Raw genomic sequence first — 6,000 nt, 5'->3', positions numbered from 1 at the left:
AGCTAAGGATGTCAGCATTTTCTCGCCTAGCACAGGAACCCATAAATTCAAGAAATCAGTGTTACCTACTCTGCTATTAAATCAGTTGCACGTTAAAGTTTTAATCTTTAATTTGCACACATTTAATCAATATATATACTAATTTTCCAATAACTGGAATAAAATCTTTAAATCTGTTTATTTTTATAGAGTCAATCAACAGTTTATTTTTGTATTTCTTATATCAAGTGCCCAGAAAATACCCAGTATGATCATTATGTATTAGTTTCTATACTATATTAACTTATTAGTTGTATTTTGCTGTTTAACTTGAAGAGAAAAATTAAAAAATTAAAATAAATGATAATTAGCTTTCAGTTGCCTTTCATTTTTTAATTAATCTCAAATCAAACATAGTTCAGTTTGCTTTATAAATGAAGCTAGCTATTCAACAGAAAATTCTTCAGCATGTGAGTGCTATTTGTCAAAAGGGAGGAGTGCTTTTGTGGAGGACTTGCTAGAGTGGTATCCAAGTTACAGATTGGAAATTTGCAAAAATGCTCATGTAGCCAACCCTTTCGATTGGAATCCAACTCAGGTCAAACTATTAGTATTCAGTAACTTTACTGCTTGGCCACTGATGGGATCCAAATCAAACATATGTTTAATTATTAAAATGAGCTATTGAACAGAAAATTCTAAAAGAAACGATAATTACTTATCCAAAACAAAAGTAACATAAATTTATCCAAACCATTTTAATTTGCTAATTAAAGGAGATTTAAACAGTTTATTTATAATTTGAAACCATGCAATATGATTTCTTAATTTTTTACAAAGTTTAACCATATACAACATGATACACCATTTACTTATTATTAACTAGTTGTATGAGGTGCATAGAAATTTGATGAAAATCTCAATTATAAAGTATAATTTATATATCACAATGACAAGTTTACATAAGTAAGTTGAATCAAGGATATTTTGTTGTTGCAAATCTGTTACAATATAAAAACAGATCAAATTAAATTAAGATAAATTAAAATTATTAAACATTTATTATTATACTTGTTTTGTGTTATAAAAACCTCCTGAAATCGGTGTAGAGTAATAGCTATTCTGATCATTCACAATTTACGAATTTTATTTGAGAAAAGATAACGTAAGTTCAAAATTATAAAAGATCTAACTATGAGATGTTAGAAAATAAAATTACGACTAATATTTTGAAACTACATTTGTTCAAAGATTAATAAACCATGCTTCATATCGAAAGACTTTTGATGATCCTGATAAAAACTTAATTCAGGAAACACTGAAAAATATTTCAGTGATACGAATTATTGTTATAGTATTAAGTGATTAAAAAATATTTCAGAGTATATCGTAAATGCTTCTCCTTATAAAATAGCGTTTAATACGTTAAAGCATTAAAATTAGTGATTAGCTTATGGAAAATTTCTGTCTGCATACGAACAAAAAATTTCAGTAAAGAACAAAGAAAATGCTCGAAGATCCCAAAATCATGACAAATTGGCGATATTTGAGTTGCTCTTCATTACAATGACATACATAAAGTACTTCTTCTAGTAACCCGGAGCCCAAACTCTTCATCTCAACGTCATGCCTGATTGACTTTCATTATAACCAATGAGAGGGTTCCATTTAGTGGGAGGAGCGAGAAGAGGTCCGGTTAATAACGTGTCCCTTAACTTGTATGGATATTTTTTGTTGCATGAAAGGTGAGTTTAGTTGCAATACTTGTATGTTTACTTTTTTTGCTTTTCGAATTTATGTCATTTTGACAGTTAAATGTTTCACAGCTTTATGAATTGTTACCATTCTGTCGTGAATTACGTGTATCTCAATGGCTAGCTGTCTTTTCAAATATCTAATTTGCCCTGCTATCCAAATGTTTATGACTGAATTTTTTTAGTATAGTTTATGCATTCAGTTTCAAAATAATATGTGTGATCAGATTGCTTATTATTTTATTGCAGCAATAAATTTATGTTAAATAGTTTGAACAATTGTATAAAAATAAGAGTTTGCATTGTTTTGTCCAAAATATGTATGGTTGAAACATTATCTTAATCTAGTTTGTAATTCAAGTTTTTTTGGGGGTACTGTTCTGTTATTGGGACCAGAATCGGAAATGTATGAACCTGTGTTCGTAAGTATGTGCATAGATGTGTATATGTAGACACACAAACATACAAATATACAAGCATACATAAATACAATTCTGAACCCGGTCCTGATAACAGAACAGTACCTTTTTTTAATCTTTTTTGAATATTTTTTAAAAGGATTAAGCATTTTTCAAACTGCATATCATTTTAAGATTCGACTTGCAGGAAGACAAAATATGGTCATTCAATCAAATGTTTATGATTGCTTTTAACATTTTCTCATAAATATTGTTTGCATTTTTATTGTATTTTAGATACTTTAGTTATGTAAAGTGAACGTGAGAATATTAGGAAAGCTGAAGAATATGAATAGCTACCATAATACATGTATTTTTTCATCGAGCCCATCGTTTTAGAAACCAATGCACCATTATTATATGCTGGCTTATTTCATAGTTATATGCAGTTTAATTTTATGTTCATGTTACTGTAGTATTGTCATTATAATAAAAGTATTTATAATTTTTGTTGAATCTTGCAAGTTACCTAACATTCAGAATTATTACTACCGAATTTTACTGATAGGTTTTTTTCGAGTTGACATAATCTGTCTGATAAATAAAATAAACTGGTGTTTAAATTATATGCATTTCTCTTAATGTTTCATTGAAAGTGAGATGGAAATATAAATGCTATCCAGAAAAGTGAATTCTTTTTGCAGGAAATAACAAACTGTACTAAATGATTAATGTTTATATCATTTTAGAAATGTCAATATTAAAGTTTCTCCCCCTTCTCTTCTTTGATTTTAAAATAATTTATAATAAAATAATATATGCATAAGTGTAATTAATGTAAAGTGTCATTCAATAATATAATTTATTTTTACTGATATTTTTATATTTCTTTTGGTGTTAGAAGGAGGAAAAGACTGTAATGTTTTAATTAAGGAAATAATTAAAACATTACAGTCTTTTAAATAACACAGTTACAGTAATGTTTATTGAAGCAATCAGTACTGTGTGATTGCCAGTGATTGAATAATGTTAAAATGCATTGTTCATAAGGAAATTTGCTTATCTTTGTGTTATAGATTTTATTTTGACACAAGCTGAAATTTGAATTATTGGAAGCACTTTGAAAACCCGAATTATTTCCTGAATCATTAATCAGGCCAATATATAACATACAAATTTTCATACAAAATTATTTCTTTGAGCATATTATAAAGAGCTCATTTAATTTTATTATTTGTACAAATTTTAGACAAAAGTAGCATGTAACAGTTAAAGATTTATTGAAGCCTACTTGTTACTTGTGGTAACAAAGAAGTGTGAAAGATATTGCCACATTAGCGAACATGACGATCATTGATGCTTAGTTTAGTAATTTAATAATATATTGAGAAATGCTGGGAACTTTCAGAAGTAGACATTTCGGAAATGATGGCGATAAGAAATTGATGATTCTTATCAAGCGATAAGAAATTTACATGGTTTTATTATTTATTCTTTAGTTAAGAATGGATTTTAGATGTTCATGTGAAAGAATTCTGTTTAATTATATGTGAAAGAATTGTTAAAGTTCGGCATTTAAAAAAATGAATTAATAATATGCAATTATCTTTTTATTATACATATATTACTATATATTTCTAATGCGCTAGGTAAATGTCAGTGCTTAACAATTGAGATACTATTGTCAGGGCAATCTTTTCTTATACATGAAAAATTCTGATACTTTCTTATCATCTTCCCTCACAGCTTCAACTTATGCTAAACAGCAAGAGTATGCACACGATAATAGCAAACTATGAATATGCATACCACACACATGTATTTACATGCTTTATATTTAATCTTTATTTCTGAATAGTATTCCATTGGATGAAAAATATGTGAATATTGACCCAATGTGTATATTTTTGTGTGTGTGCATCCTAAAATTTCTTGTTTCTTATAAAGTGCTTATTTGAATTACTACTTGTGAACAGAGCAGTAGATATGAACCATAAACTAACCATTTTGCCAATTTTCACAGCTTTGCAGGTAGTCAGAAAGCACCAAAATTTGTAATAATGTTAAGTTTAAATGATGTTCTATACTTTTGTGTTAATTTTTCTATTCTACAGTCAAAAGTCGTTAATCCGGACTCGTCGGGACTTCGGCGATTCCGGATTATCGATTTTTCGGGATTACAGATCATCAGTTTAAATCTGGTAAGATGGCATGCAGAAATTACAAATTTAAAATATGAAACCGTAATTTATGAAATAAAGAACAATTATGAACTAAAGAGTATCAAAATTTACAAAAAGAAAAAGCTTAATATTTATTTGTTTACTTTATTAAACATTTCTTTCAATGTAAGTTGCTTCGTTTCATGTGATAATACTTTCTCTTTAATTCTATTAAGCAGACATAATTTCTTGTTTAGTTACAAAGTTCCGCTGTTTAAGTCCTATAATTGCTGTGTTGAGAATACCGACTAATTTGTCAATCGAAATGTTTTCGTTTTCAATAACCTCTGGGTCACTTTCTTCACTATCGGAAGTGAATTATAATGACGAGGAACTTGATTTAAATCATATCAAAGACGGAGTACATCGAGATGAAATACTAGACTTAGTAAGGAATTATAAGCCAAATAAAATAAAAACATCTGCTCTGAAGATAAGGATAGTGTTGACAGATCAACTTCCAATCCGCAGCGTGAAATTCATAAACAGATTTCGGATTTCAAAACATACTTTCGCTTTGTAGATACAAATTACATATTAGTAAATATATATCGGAAATTCTATTTGACATAATCGAAAGTTCAAGCTTACTTTCATGAAATTGCTCTAACAGTCTGCAAAAAATAATAAGCCGGATCCAATTCGAAGATTAAGGAACAACGCAATCTGCAACATTAAGTGAATTTTTAGCTTAGCTTATCCCGTCCGTCACACATTAAACGCGCATGCGCACAAACATATTCGCAGACGTAAAGGTCTTACGCGCACTATTAAACGCCTGTGCGCATGCGTGAACGCGATGCATGCGCAGAAAGTTTGTAGCTTTGAGGTCCGGATTATGGGTGTCCAAATTAACGACTTTTGACTGTATTAATTCTATTACTGTGTTATCAAACTTTTTGCAGGAATTTCAACTGGTTAAGATGTTATTACCATGTGGAGAAGAATTTGGTTTTCAAGCTAGAAAAAATTTCAGCTGAAGGATTTTGTAGAAGGTCAGTCAAACTGGTTTTAGTTAATTATAATTTAATTTTGGGTGAAGAATTCTCAAATTTATTTATCATAAGTGTCTAAAGGTCTTCTAAATTAAATTCTGCTTGTTTTTGAAATTTTTCATGACATTCATTCTTTGATTATTATTATTATTATTTTTTAATTTACTAACTTATATTCAGGCACATAATGTTGCATTTAATGCCATACCTTAAATATTGTAAAATGTTAAAATAATACATTTCACTTAAAAATGTGGTTGTGACAGTAAATTTTCTATTACATTTAATCATATCTATCCGGTTTTTAAACTAATCAAAGAAGTTTCCTCCGTGTTCTTTGCCATTCACCCAGAGTTGGAAAATCATTCTTGTTGAGATTAAATTTTGACTTTGGTTCATTTTCAGTGGGAGAGGGTTCGCTTCTTTTAATTTTGGGGTATATCTCACATCCCTTATACGAGGACACTTTACTTCCTCAAAAAGGGCACAGCGCGCCAGTAATTTCTTCTTGGGAACTTTTGCATGTGAAAGTTTCATGCATATTTGCACAGTTCATGCAGTGAGTTTTATAATTTACAATGTTCCCTCGCGTGACCGTAGCGCTGGCACTTGTGACATTGCACTGGCCTCGGCTTTTTTTCATAATTCCTGA

General features: G+C 29.3%; 1 protein-coding gene across 13 annotated transcripts in view; it reads left to right on the top strand.

Annotated features, from left to right (window-relative positions):
* The first annotated feature begins 1,752 nt into the window (after positions 1-1,752).
* LOC118205801 (uncharacterized) overlaps positions 1,753-6,000 on the top strand; it is a 45,120-nt gene continuing 40,872 nt past the window's right edge. For 4 of the 13 annotated variants that reach the window (XM_085825665.1, XM_085825671.1, XM_085825664.1 and 1 more), the window contains exon 1: positions 1,756-5,348. The gene's annotated coding sequence lies outside the window, so the exon portion shown is untranslated. Of the gene's footprint in view, positions 5,349-6,000 lie in introns of all 13 variants that reach the window. The other 9 variants (XM_085825675.1, XM_085825674.1, XM_085825676.1 and 6 more) reach the window with 4 other exon arrangements.

Source organism: Stegodyphus dumicola, chromosome 10 (genome assembly GCF_044657685.1).
Source record: "Stegodyphus dumicola isolate Sdum_Otavi_A_Nest chromosome 10, ASM4465768v1".
Classification (NCBI taxonomy): domain Eukaryota; kingdom Metazoa; phylum Arthropoda; class Arachnida; order Araneae; family Eresidae; genus Stegodyphus; species Stegodyphus dumicola.
Note: the sequence above shows the minus strand (reverse complement) of the source record. Positions and strands in the feature narration are given on the sequence as shown.